Here is a 14,697-nt window from a genome sequence, read left to right on the forward strand (position 1 = left end):
GGACAGCAGGTTGTTCACCAAAAATGGGCCGGCATCTAAACCTACATTCTTGCATTTCAAATAAAGATACAAAGAGAATAAAGAAAATTTGATAATAGGAGTACTTTAGAAAGTTGCTCTATCTGAATCACAAAAGAAAAAAATTGGGTTCAGTGTCCCTTTAAGTTTAATGTTTTATTAATCTGAATTTTATGTTATGGATCAGAACACAATGGTCTAAGTTGGTGAAGTGAAATGAGAAAAATATATACATAAAACTATTTTTTTAGAAATAGAAAACAAAATTGGCATGTGCGTATGTATTCGCCCCCTTTGTTATGAAGCTCATAAAAAGCTCTGGTGCAACCAATTACCTTCAGAAGTCACATAATTAGTGAAATGATGTCCACCTGTCCAAGTGTCACATGATCTGTCATTACATATACACACCTTTTTTGAAAGGCCCCAGAGGCTGCAACACCTAAGCAAGAGGCACCACTAACCAAACACTGCCATGAAGACCAAGGAACTCTCCAAACAAGTAAGGGACAATGTTGTTGAGAAGTACAAGTCAGGGTTAGGTTATAAAAAAAATATCCAAATCTTTGATGATCCCCAGGAGCACCATCAAATCTATCATAACCAAACGGAAAGAACATGGCACAACAGCAAACCTGCCAAGTGACGGCCGCCCACCAAAACTCATGGACCGGGCAAGGAGGGCATTAATCAGAGAGGCAGCACAGAGACCTAGGGTAACCCTGGAGGAGCTGCAGAGTTCTACAGCAGAGAATGGAGTATCTGTACACAGGTCGACAATAAGCCGTACGCTCCATAGAGTTGGGCTTTATGGCAGAGTGGCCAGAAGAAAGCCATTACTTTCAGCAAAAAACAAAATGGCACGTTTTGAGTTTTCGAAAATGCATGTGGGAGACTCCCAAAATGTATGGAGGAAGGTGCTCTGGTCTGATGAGACTAAAATTGAACTTTACCGCCATCAAAGAAAACGCTATGTCTGGCGCAAACCCAACACATCAAATAACCCAAAGAACACCATCCCCACAGTGAAACAGTGTGGGGATGTTTTTCAGCAGCTGGGACTGGGAAACTGGTCAGAGTTGAGGGAAAGATGGCTGGTGCTAAATACAGGGATATTCTTGAGCAAAACCTGTACCACTCTGTGCATGATTTGAGGCTAGGACGGAGGTTCACCTTCCAGCAGGACAATGACCCCAAACACACTGCTAAAGCAACACTTTGAGTGGTTTAAGGGGAAACATGTAAATGTGTTGGAATGCCTAGACCTCAATCCAATAAAAAATATGTGGTCAGACTTAGATTGCTGTTCACAAGTGCAAACCATCCAACTTGAAGGAGCTGGAGCAGTTTTGCAAGGAGGAATGGGCAAAAATCCCAGTGGTAAGATGTGGCAAGCTCATAGAGACTTATCCAAAGCGACCTGGAGGTGTGATTGCTGCTAAAGGTGGCTCTACAAAGTATTGACTTAAGGGGGGTGAATAGTTATGCACATTGATTTTTTTAGGTTTTTTTGTCCTATTGTTTGCTTCACAATAATAAAAAAAAAAAAAAAACATCTTTTAAAGTTGTGGGCATGTAAATTAAATGATGCAAATCCTCAAACAATCCATGTTAATTCCAGGTTGTGAGGCAAGAAAACTCGAAAAATGCAAAGGGGGTTGATTACTTTTGCAAGGCATTGTAGAGAGAGATAGAGGTAGAGAGAGAGATACATATACACACACACATATATACACATCTTTGCCTTTGGTTTTTGTGTTTTACACCTATAGCACCCTGGCAGTTGCCCTGAGTCAGTAAATGTGCATCTTATACCAAGTATATGTATTGTTCATGTGTAAGTGTAGCATTTAAACATTTTAATTTGTCTGGAAAAAACGTTAAGTAAAAACTATTTGAATTGAAACTTGTAATGCAGTATTGTATCATTTTTGTAATGCTCATTAGCTTTTAAGAACAAATGCTCACAGTCGGCAAAAAGCCTTCACATGAAGTTTGTATTAGCCATTGAGGAAGTACACAACTGATACAGCTGTATTAATGTCACGTAAAATTTAAACTGCTTTATTACCTCACAATTTTTTCAGGCAAAAAAAAAAAACTCCTTTGTTATAATGTTCCAGTTTCATGTGAATGATAAAAAAAAAAAGTCTAGTGTCCTTGGCGGAATTCAGCATTGCACACAAGCGCTATTTCTTTAAGACACGATGAGTCCACGGATCATCTTAATTACTAATGGGATATTCACCTCCTGGTCAGCAGGAGGCGGCAAAGGGCAGCAGAGCTGTTAAATAGCTCCTCCCACTCCAGTCATTCTCTTTGCCTACATTAGTGATAGGAAGTGGTAAAGTGAGGTGTTATAAGATAAGATTATTATTTTTAAAGTAGTGCAAGATTGTGCTGCTTTGTCCTGGGGTGTAGCCATAGTCCATATCAGTCTCTTCAGTAGAGCTTTGGTGGCTTTAAAGCAATGGGAACTTGTGGGACATAATTCTCACTGCACCTCCCATATGTTATTGCTGCCCTAATCCTGAAAATCTGAGGAATATTTAGTCAGGAATTTCATTTTCTTCACAGATCCATGTGGGGGATAAGACTTTTCAAACCTGGTGAACTGCCTTTGCTGTCAGGCAGACATTTGAGGTAAGTGCTTTATTATTTTTTCTGGTACACTTAGAGGAAAAGGAGCACTTTACTTTTCTTTATTTCTATTTATTGCATAAAGGGCTTACAATGTTAGGCACTTTATTAAGGGACAAGAAAGCTCTTACAGCCTGAGAGTAAAGGACAGCATGTTACAGGCACTGGGGCTGGGAGATGAGCTTTTAGGTGGTGGTTCTTTGTTATGGTGTTTATTTTATTAAGAAATAACATCCGTGTGAGTGTTGCGTTTAGCCACGCCCATGATTGGCGGATCGTTTGGGTCGTTTCCCCTGCCTAGATACGCATGTTTTCTGTCAAGTGCAGGCGTTTCTAGGTGCGGAGTGTTGCTGAATTGTTCCCCTATCGAATCCGGATTGCTTTCCAGGAGGGAGAGAGAGGCTCCGGTCTTTCAGTCAGGTAGGCACCTCAGTAGAGCTGCTGAGGTGTAGGGGTGTCATTATTTGTCTATGAGTGATTTAAGATGTTTTTTTCTCACACGCAGTAAAAAAGTTACTTTTAAATTTAAGTGACAGTAACTTTTTTTTTTTTTTACATTTAAACTTTTTTTGTCAAAATTAAGGTTTTTATTGCACATTTATATTATTGACATTCAGTATGGACCTAGGAGTCTTGCAAAGTGTTACTTGCTCCTTGTGTTTGTATGCAAATGTGGAACCACCAATCCCTTTCTGTCCCTCATGTAATTGAGAGGACTTAAAGTTATAAGGAAAAGATTTTTCCTGAGCAAATCCTTTCTCAAGCGGATGCTGTCCAAGAGTCTGATGAGATTCAGGGTATGACACAGCTTTCTCCCCAAACGTCCCAAATATTACCGCCCGCTCAAGCAGTGCCCTGTACTTCTGCTCTAGTGCCCGCTGGAGTTGCCTTAAAAGACATAGCTGCTCTCATGTCTTCCTCTATTTCTGATGCATTGTCTGCTTTCCCAATATTGCAGGGCAAACGTAAGAGGAAAAGCAGATATTCGGTAAGTTAAGTTTCTGATGCAGTTGTGGCAATATTTTGGATCAATTTGCACTATCCCTGCAAACCCTGCTGACTCGCACTGCACATTTGGATCAAATTGTCCCGCAAGTTATGGCTGCTCCTGTTTCCGCTGCTGCACCTAGTTCTACCAGGAGCATGTCCAGTTCTGCACCTCTACCTCAGCGATATGGAGGCGATCCTTATCAGTGCAGAGGGTTTTTGAACCAGGTGGGCATTTACTTTGAGATGTTACCTCTGGCGTTTCCCTCAGAGCTAAGGTGGGATTTCTCGTTACTCTGACACAGCTCTTGCCTGGGCTAATCCCTTGTGGGAGACTAATAAACCAGTGATTTCAAATTACCCTGAATTTGTGGCCTCCTTTCGAAGGGTATATGATCCGGCTCGCTCCTCCTCTGCTGCTAAACGACTCATGTCCATTCAGCAAGGTACAAGATCTGTTGCTCAGTTTGCTATTGAGCTCCGTACGCTTGCCAAAGAGGTTGGTTGGAACAATGAAGCCCTTGTTGCTGCCTTCTTTCATGGGCTCTCTGATGCGATTAAAGACTAAGTTGCCAGAAGATCTTGAGGCATTGGTGTCTTATTTGATCCTAATTGACATCAGACTAAGTGAGAGGCCCTCTTTCAAGGAGCGCTTACGGAAGTCTCCTGTTCCAGTGTCTCCTACGTGTTCGTTCCCACCCATGCCTCCCTCTCCGCCCATGCCTCCTGGTACCGAGTCACCAGGTACTGCTTAGCCGATGCAGTTGGGATTCACGCGTCTCTCCGCGGCGGAGAGGGCCTTTAGGAGGAGGGAGGGGCTCTGCCTCTATTGTGGGTTACAGGGCCACCTTTTGAAGTCTTGTCCTACACGGCCGGGAAACGCTTGCACCTAAGGTCCTGTCAGGGGCAGACCTTGGGTGGTTTATCCTCGTCCCCGGAACCGCTAAAGGAGAAACCTTTGGTCACGGTTGTCCTTTCCTGGGTGGACTCCTGCATAGTCACCCAGGCTCTTGTTGACTCGAGTGCTGCGGGCTATTTCATTGACAGTGCACTCCATTCCTGTTTTGCCTCGGTCCGTTCTGCTTGCTCTTGAGGCCATTGATGGCAAGCCCCTTCAGCCTGCACTCGTTACTCACAAAACTGCTCCGTTATCCATGGCTGTTGGGGTTCTCCATTTTGAAATCCTCCAGTTCCAGGTGATAAACTCTCCGCATTTTCCGGTTATTCTGGGTTATCCCTGGCTACAAAAGCACAATCCCAGTCTCGACTGGCGCAGGTCCGAAATTTTGTTGTGGTCTCCGCAATTTATTTCCACTTGTCTTCGGAAACCAGTTAAAGTCTTGTGCACGTCTTCGGTATCTCAATTGCTAGAGGAGTACAGAGAGTTCCTAGACGTTTTTGACAAGGTGCGTGCCGGTATGTTGCCTCTGCACCAGTCTTACGATTGTGCCATAGACCTGCAACCCGGGGGCCATTCCTCCTCGGGGCCGGGTTTGCCCTCTGTCTGTTGCGGAGAATTGTGCTATGGAGGGGTATGTTGCCGATGCTCTGTCGCAGGGGGGGGATCATTCGCAAATCCTGCTCTCCTGCAGGGGCTGGCTTCTTCTTTGTGAAGAAAAAGGGTGGCGAGTTAAGACCATGTATCGATTATAGGGGTCTTAATCGTCTTACCATTAAGAATGCTTACCCTATTTCACTCATTAAGGAACTCTTTGACCGCCTCAAGGGAACTACGGTCTTTACTAAACTTGATTTGAGGAGCGTACAATCCCGTTAGGAGGACCACGAATGGAAAACAGCATTTAACACCAGGAGCGGGCATTATGAGTATCTTGTAATGCCCTTTGGCCTATGTAATGCTCCTGCTGTTTTCCAGGAATTTTATTAATGATGTCCTACGAGATATGTTGCAACAGTGTTGTGGTGTACTTAGACGAAATCCTCATACACTCACCCACACTTGAGGCTTATCGTTCTGATGTTACACGGGTTCTTCAGAGACTATGTGAGAATGGCCTGTTTTGTAAACTCAAGAAATGTGAGTTCCATCAGACTCAAGTAACCTTCCTAGGTTATGTTATCTCCGTTGCAGGGTTCTCCATGGATCCTGACAAGTTGTCTGCAGTTCTGCAGTGGCCTCGCCCAGTTGGTCTTCGGTCTATTCAACGTTTTTTTGGGTTCGCCAATTACTATAGAAAGTTTATTAAAAACTTTTCTTCCTTGGTCAAACCTATCACAGACATGACCTGTAAAGAGAATGATCCACTCCATTGGTCACCTACTGCAATTAAGGCATTTGATAGTCTTAAGACTCCAGTTCTGGCTTATCCTAACCTTGGCCTGCCTTTTTGTTCTTGAGGTCGATGCATCTGAGACTGCAGTAGGTGCCCTCTTGTCTCAACGTCCTACGCCTGACGGTTCCTTGCATCAGTGTGGTTTCTTCTCTAAGAAATTGTCTCCAGCGGAGTGCAATTATGAAATTGGTGACAGGGAATTACTGGCCATAATTTTGGCACTCAAGAAATGGAGGCATCTTCTCGAGGTTACTAGCGTGCCAGTGCTCATTCTTACTGACCACAAGAATTTAACTTCTCTATCTGAAGCAATACATTTGTCGCCCCGACAGGCCAGATGGGCGCTATTTTTGTCTCAGTTTAATTATGTGGTCTCCTACCTCCCTGGTAGTAAGAATGTTAGGGCTGATTTCCTCTCTCGACAATTTTCGCCTCTGTCCAAGGAGGAGTCTGTACCTACTCCAGTTATACCTCCTGACCATATTTTGGTTACCATACGTACTAATTTGACTTCTCCCTTGGGGGAGGAGATCCTGGCTGCACAAACCAATGCACCTCCTGCGAAACCTAGTGGTAAGTGTTTTGTTCCTGAGAATCTTCAAACTAAACTTTTGCACACTTACCGCTATCCTAAAGCCGCAGGTCACCCAGGCAAGAACCAAATGATTTGGTCTGTCACTCGACAATTCTGGTGGCCAGCTCTTCGTTCTGATGTTGCTGCATATGTTGCCTCCTGCTCAGTTTGTGCACAGAATAAGACTCAATGTCTTCCTGTGGGTCTTCTTCAACCTATTGCTAATGGTGAGCGTCCTTGTACACCTCTTTCCATGGACTTCATTGTCGAGCTCCCTGTTTCCAATGGCAATACTGTTATCCTTTATGGTGGTTGACCGTTTTTCTAAAATATCACATTGCATTCCCTTGAAGAAGTTGCCTACCGCTCATGGCTTGCTTCAGTTTTTGCCCGGGAGGTTTTCCGTTTACATGGGTTACTCAAAAAATGAATAGTGAACTCAGCGCTGGCACTTCCCCTAAAACTCGCTTACTAAAGTCCCCTAGTAGACTATCAATTCAGGCAATATTGTGATGGGATGTGTAAGAGAGCGCTTAGAGCTTAATAGGTTGAGATCACAGTGTTGTAATTAAAATGATAATTTAATCAAACATTAGAAATAAAAATAGACACATGTGAATCTATCTAAAACAATTGGATATAATTTAACAGTCTAAAATTCTCATGGATTCATGTAAATCTATCCCTATGATGCAGATACAATTTAAAATAATTAAAATACAAGGTGGATATGGATGCTAATAAGTGTTACTAATCTGTATTTTGCTGGTAAAATGGTTCATATAAACAATGCAATACTTGAAAAAAATTGTCCAAAACGCTGGGGTGGGTATAGCTGAGTGTCCAGAGCAAATTAAAAAGTTATCCAATAGCAACAATAGTGTACTAAAGTGTCTCTAAAGAATGCAAAAATGAAAAAAACAATGCGTTCCAATAGAAGAAAGGGGGGGTATCCAATCCAAAATTGACTGACTTCTAATAGTTCATCATGTGAAAAAACTCAAAAAGTCAAAGTGTATAAAAATACAACTCAAAAAGTCAAGTGTGTAAAAATATATAGAAATGGATGTCCAGTGGGTGATCCTAATACATTAATCCAAGTGGCCTGTGATGGTGGTTAAAGGTAAAACAATTCTCTCGATGTGTAAAAAATAGTGCAAAAAGAAATATATATGAACCTGTGCAAAAAGAAATATGCAAAATTTCCCGGGAGGTCTTCCGTTTACATGGGTTACCCAAGGAGATAGTGTCGGAACGGGGTAGCCAGTTTGTCTCCAGATTTTGGCGTACCTTTGGTGCTCAAATGTGGATTCAGCTTTCCTTCTCCTTGGCATATCACCCTTAATCCAATGGGGCTGCGGAACAGTCTAATCAAGCTCTGGAACAGTTCCTCCATTGCTATGTCTCAGATCACCACAATAATTGATCTGAACTGTTACCTTGGGCAGAGTTTGCTCGTAATAGTGCTATTAATGCTTCCTCCAAGTTATCCCCGTTCATGGCGAATTATGGGTTTCAACCATCCTTGTTGCCCGATTCATTCATGTCTCAGGGTATTCCAGCTTTGGAGGAGCATCTCTGGCAACTCCGTTCCACGTGGGTGCATATTCAGGATTGCCTTCATCATTCTATGCAGCGCCAAAAGTTCCAGGATGATCGTAGGCGTCTGCCCGCGCCTTCCTACCAGGTTGGTGAGAGAGTTTGGCTGTCCTCCCCAAACTTGAACCTTTGTGTGCCTTCTAATTAACTGGCTCCCCGTTATGTTGGTCCTTTTCGAATACTCAGACGGGAACTTCCTCCTGCAATGCGCATCTCCAATGTTTTTCATGTCTCCCTTATGAAGCCATTGGTTTGTAATCGGTTTACCACTGTGTTGCCTCGTCCCCGCCCTATCTTTGTTGACAACCATGAGTATGAGGTTAGCAGCATTGTTGACTCTCGTATGTCCAGGGGCCGCATACAGTATTTGGTTCACTGGAGGGGCTATGGTCCGGAGGAGCGTTCATGGGTTCCCTTCTCTGATGTTCATGCTCCCGCCCTCCTCCGTGCCTTCCATGCCCGTTTCCCCAATAAGTCTTTTGTCCTCCCGCGGGGGAGGGGTCGTTGAGAGGAGGCTACTGTCAGGGTTTTTTCCCTGATCTGTTTGCCATGTGCTGCTGGCAGCCATTTTACTCACCTATCTTCCTAACTGGTGCATACTGTGTGATGCTGCTCATTTCCTGCACTTCCTTTTATGGCCAGACTGGTGTACATCATCCGTGTGAGACAGGATGCAGTCTCAGAATTGTGTTTTTTTTTTTTTTTTATTTATGACCAGCAGCATATACCATTATACAGTTCGACAGCTTGCCGCATCACGCAGGATGCCAAGTCAATAGAACATCAAAACAACCATAGAAACAAAACAAAAAAACAACAAAAAAAGATATATCAATAGATTAGCATAGTCAATTAAGTTTCATGCACTCAGTACCTTATGTATATTGCTGCTGTTTTTTCCTTTTTTAAACACATATATCACATACACAAAAAAAAAAAAAAACCTTACAAAATAAGGGAAAAGGGGGGGGAATTGGGACATGGGAACCTCGACCACCCAATCCCTCCTTTCCGTAAAGACCCCCAGGCGCTGTCTCATCTAACAAGTCCCTCTCCGGCCTCTATATATCTGGGAATACGTTGTCAATAATGGCGAGCTCTAAATATACCGTGCCCTTGAAAGGGGCAATAAGTTGTTTTTGAGTTTCTATAGGATATGCTAGAATAATATTCTTCCATTTATGGAAGAAGTGCTTAATTTGAGATTCTGAGTTAGTAGAGGTATCCATCTGTTCCATAATTATTAAATTTAATATTTTCTGTTTAAGTTCCAACAAGTTGGGCACCTTTTTAGATTTCCAGTATTTCAAAATTAATAGTCTACACAATATTATTACCGCATTCATCTGTCGATTTTTTTCGAAGTTGATTCTCATTATGGTTATCTACTAAAAAGAAGACCTGATTCTCTGTTATTCTAACTTGATTTGAATTTACTACATTAAGCCAATAGTTTACCTTGTACCAGAATTTCTTTATTTTATAGCAACTCCAAAAACAGTGACGAAAGTCTGCCTTTCTAATTTTACATTTATAGCAACACGCCCCTGCCTCATCCCAATAAGCATGTATCTTAGGGGTGATGTAGGATCTATTTATGAATTTAAAGTGTGACTCTCTCCATGATGACGAACATATTGCAGTATCAGCTAGTTGGACACTTTTCTGTACCGTCTCTGCTGTAACTTGCCAGGCCTGTGCAATCTTCTTGCCCATGAACCTTAAAACTATCCTATAAAAAAAGGAAATCGAGTATTTCCCAGCCCTAAATAGTTTAATTACTGGTTCCACCATACCCTTATTTCTGAGTCCAAACTCATTTTGAAAGTCAGAAAATGTCCTACATCTCCCTAAGTTATGATCTATAATTTGGGCTATATACTTGAGCCCTTTCGATGCCCATTCTCTGAAAATTTTAGAATCAATTGCCGGGATAAAGGCAGGGTTGCCCGTTATATATAAATATTCCGAAAAATTGCTGTTGACATTTATTTTTCCAAGTATTTTTTGCCAAGCCCTTATAACATTGTAAATGCTAATTATTTGTTTAACCTTGCGTGGGGCATCAATAGCTGGACAGTGAAGAAGAGCCGTAAGCTCATATGGATATACAAAATATTTTTCAAACTCCTGTGATACATAGTACTCCGCATCCGTTAGCCAATCAAGTGCTATTTTTGCTATCGTTGTTAAGTTATAAATCTCTAAATCTGGTAGTGCCATTCCTCCATCCGCCCTAGCAAGTGTTATTGTCTTAAAGGCAACGGCTCTACGTTTATCTCCCCAGAAAAACTGGAGGCATGCTTGTTTAAATAGAGTTAAATCCTGACGTTTTATTAACAACGGTATATTTTGCATCAGGTACATCAGTTTTGGAAATATAATCATCTTAATCAAGTTTATTTTACCTGATAACGATAGTTTAAATTTCACCCAGTTTTGGAGGTCTTTAAATTTTTTTGCAAAAAGCGGGGTATAGTTAAGATTGTACCAGTCATTACTGTCTTTGGAAAATGTAATTCCCAAATAAGTAAATGCTTCGCCAGCATCTTTAAACTGAGAGCAGAGGTAAGAATTTGCTTGTTTCCTTAACCAGTAGATCTCTGATTTCATCGTATTTACTTTATAGCCTGAAAAGGCACTAAACTCATACAGGATTAGTAAAAGCCTGGGGATAGTTACTTGAGAATTGGATAAAAATATGTGCAAGTCGTCTGCATATAATAGTGTTGTAATCTGGGTTGTATTGAATCTGATACCTTCAATCTCCTCTCTAAGGCGAATAGCCAATGGTTCTAATGCCAGATTAAATAAGTATGGTGATAAAGGGCAACCCTGTCTTGTACCTCGAGATAATTGAAAGTTTTCCGTGATCCTATCATTAATTATAATAGCAGCATTAGGGAAATGGTAAATTGTCTCCACAAATTTTGCGAGCGGGCCCTCGACTCCAAACCTGTTAAGAGTAGTATACAGATGATCCCAAGTAATGGAGTCGAAGGCCTTCTCTGCATCTAAGGTTACTATTGCTGCATCCGCTATTCTGTCTCCATTTATTTTCAGTGATATATTATAATAGTGGTTCAAGATCAATTGGATTTTCCTAATGTTGCTTGATGAATTTCTGCCCGGCATAAAACCCACTTGATCCCTGTGAATAAGTGGGTCAATAGCTAGTTCAAACCTGCTTGCTATAATACTTGTCAGTAGTTTATAGTCATTGTTTAAGAGCGAAATCGGTCTATAAGAGCTTATCTCTTCTTTATCTTTCCCTTTTTTTAAAATTAAAGCTATTAGAGATGCTGAGAAATATTTAGAGCATGGTATACCATCTATGTAATAATTATTAAATAATTTTACCAAAGTTGGAGCAATTTCATCTTTAAGACATTTATAAAGTTCTGCCGGGATCTGATCCGGTCCAGCAGCTTTATTAGCTGGTGCTTTCTTAATGGCAGACCTAACTTCTTACAGGGAGATAGGCTTGTTTAACTCTACTAAATTCACTCTCTCTAGCTTTGGCTCCTTTGGATACACCTTGGTCTTTCAGACAGGAGTGCTCTTTACTTTTGAACTAGTGAAGTTAGAATACCTCCTCTTCGACATGCCCAAGCCGTGTCTTCGACAGGGCATTGGGGTTGCTGTCTGAGCAGTCTTTTCTTTGGATACCGGTTGGAGGTTCGTTCTCCAGTGTTCGGTTTTGATCTCCCGGTGTTGGGGGATTTTTATCCTAGTACACTGGGCAGTTTTGTCTTGGTCTCTTTCCTGTCAGCAGGGTGAGAGTGGTTTCCCATCCAATTATCTTAGGGGGCGTTTCTTTTTCCAGTCGAGCATTTTGCTCTGAGGTCTGGTTTGCTGGTTTCATATAAGTCAGACTAGGGCTGCATGATTAATCGCATATGCGATTTTAAACCGTGATTAACCGCTGCGATTTAAAAACCGTGAGGGTATTTGATTTCTAACCACGCCCACTATGACGTCACTCAGCGATGCGCAATTCCTATGTGGGTAGTGTGAACGAAGTGTGTGAGTGACAACATATTTGAAAATATTTCTCCCAGACACAACGCAGTGCACGCTATTGCCAGCTCAGTGTAAATAACTCACTTCCGTGAATCAGCCAGTTCCGTTCAGAGGGAGAGCTGCCCCTAAGAAAGGTGAGATCTGACAGACTGCAGCTGCTTCACGTCCTATTGTGCCCCCAGTTTGTAACCTCTTTCTGCTCCCATAGTTACCCAACATGCCGTGTCACTGCTGAACAGCACATATCTGTTTTTTTGGGGGGGGGGTTTTGCCAGTATGTTATGTGAAGTTAAGAAGTGTTGCCATGTGCTCTGCTATTTGAGGTAATTTATTGGTTGAATGAGTGGGAATAGAAGTTGTCTAATAAAAGTTGTTTTTCAATTATTTAAACCCCAAGTGTGGTATTTAGTGTGAAGAAATAATTATTTTAGTTGTGCAGATTGTTTTGGGTAAATGCGCGATAATTATATGGCAGTGTACTTGCTTATTGTTCAAGTTTAAAATAGTTGCTATAGATTTATATGAGCTGAAGCAGAAAGGAAGGAGCAATGTTAAGACAGTCATATCTTTGTGAAGATCACTGATCTGCACTAAAACCCACAAAATCTGTTTGCACTTATATTTTGTTTAAACTAGTTTTGTTTTGTGTATTTTAATGCTCTCAGTCTGTATTGGTCAATGAGAAACTACATTAAGATTCTGTAGTGTTAAATGTTTTAATGAAAAATGATGGTGTTATAGTAATATATAAGAAAATCGTGATTAAATTGCAATCGCTGTTTGTTTGTTTTTGTTTTTTAAATTTAAAAAACGTGGGGCGTTTTCTTCTCCATGTCGCCCAGCCCTAGTCGGGACCGCTTGGTGGAGTGAATTATTTATGACTTAGTACGTCCCTCCTGTGTAGACGGCAGGGTTGTCTCAAATTGGTGGTGGCCGGAGGCCCACCACGGCTCTTGGTGGCAATTAATTCTCTGAGCATGCTCTTTCGGATCTAACGTTACTTTGATCGTCCGTTTGTTCTGTCTATCCAGAGGTTATCGACTGTGGATCTGAGGAAAGCAGATCGATTTCTCATCTAAGGTCCACTGGACTTCGTTGTCTCAAGGATGTTTTCTGGTTTAGCGAGCTGTAGGCTTGGAGTTTTGAATCCTGCTGTGGCAGTTTTCTTAAATTCTGAGAAGAATTTTTGTAACCTTATTTTCGGCCATCTCTCTCCTTTCGGGGATGGCTCGATTATCTCTGGAGTGGGTGTCTGTGAGACTGTTGCTCCTTTTATTGCCCGTGAGTGCGTTATCACGGGTTAGAGGTTTCGCTATATGGGAGTTCCCTTTTTGTGGGGATCTACTGGGTCAAGGTCTCTTGCGCCTTCCGGGGTGATTTGCGAGGGTTTGCTGAGACCTAGCCAAGAGAAGGTTTTCTTTTCTGGAAAGTTTTCGGTCTTCCCTTTTAGTTTTGTTTCTGGTTACTTGTCTCCTAATTTAAGCGTGGAGGTCTCTCTTCTTGTGTTGAGAGGAAATAGCTTGTCCGGAATCTTATTCAAGGACCTATTTCTTCTGTAGTTGTGTTTCCACGTGTCATAGTTCATGTGTTACAACTCTTCCAATATGTTCTCTTTCTTGGGTTCTCCCTGCTAATGGGGCTATCTGAGTTTTTTTTTTTCTCCTTAGATGGTCGTGGATCCTTTGTCCGAATGGGAAGAGGTTCTTCCTTTTTTGGGGATTCTTACCTTGTAGTTTAAATTTAGGTTATTTCTGGGGAGTGCAAGGTTTGGAAGTTGATTTACTTCCTTCTTGTTGGTGGAGGTGTGTGTTTAGCTGGCTTTAGGAGACAGCGAGACACATGCCTCCTCCGAGGTCTATGTCTGAGTGCGGTGGCATCCTTGTGGGTCTCTGACATAAGTCCCTATGGTTCTTTCCTTCGATACAGGGAGAGTCCACAGCTCCCGCCCGTGCTCTCCAGTGGGCAACCTTACATTTAAATTGTTTTTTCTTCTGGCACCTTTTTCACCCTGATATTTCTCCTACTGTTCCTTGTTCCCTCGGCAGAATGACTGGGGTATGGAGGAAGTGGGGGAGGTATTTAAAGGGACAGTCAACACTTCATTTAACATGATTGTATATTGAAAATAAAAAAACGAAGTTGCGCAAGCACTATACCCCTCCTGCCTTGCCACCTTGCTTCTTTCCTAATCAGCGCGTGCAATTTCTGTCAGAGGACTGGCTTCTGATTTGCTTATCAGTTGAAGAAGAAGGCAGCTACGTAACGGTGGGGGGAGTTCGGCTGCCATATTTACCGGTTATTAGAGAGGTTAGCGACGCTGATTAGGAAAGAAGCAAGGCAGGAGGGGTATAGTGCAGGCGCATCTTCGGTATGTTGACTGTCCCTTTAAGCCTTTGGCTGGGGTGTCTTTGCCTACTTCTGGTGGCCAGGTTCTATATTCCCATAAGTAATGAATGCAGCTGTGGACTCTCCCTGTATCGAAGAAAAGGAAATTATCTGGTAAGTCATAATTAGTTTTTTACTGAAATTCAAGTAGCTGTGTTGCACTTGTGTTTTACATAA

General features: G+C 42.0%; 1 protein-coding gene across 1 annotated transcript in view; it reads left to right on the forward strand.

The window, feature by feature from the left end:
• UBE2N (ubiquitin conjugating enzyme E2 N) overlaps positions 1 to 14,697 on the forward strand; it is a 60,177-nt gene that overhangs the window by 38,203 nt on the left and 7,277 nt on the right. The window lies entirely within an intron of this gene.

Source organism: Bombina bombina, chromosome 6, assembly GCF_027579735.1.
Source record: "Bombina bombina isolate aBomBom1 chromosome 6, aBomBom1.pri, whole genome shotgun sequence".
NCBI classification, from domain to species: Eukaryota; Metazoa; Chordata; class Amphibia; order Anura; family Bombinatoridae; genus Bombina; species Bombina bombina.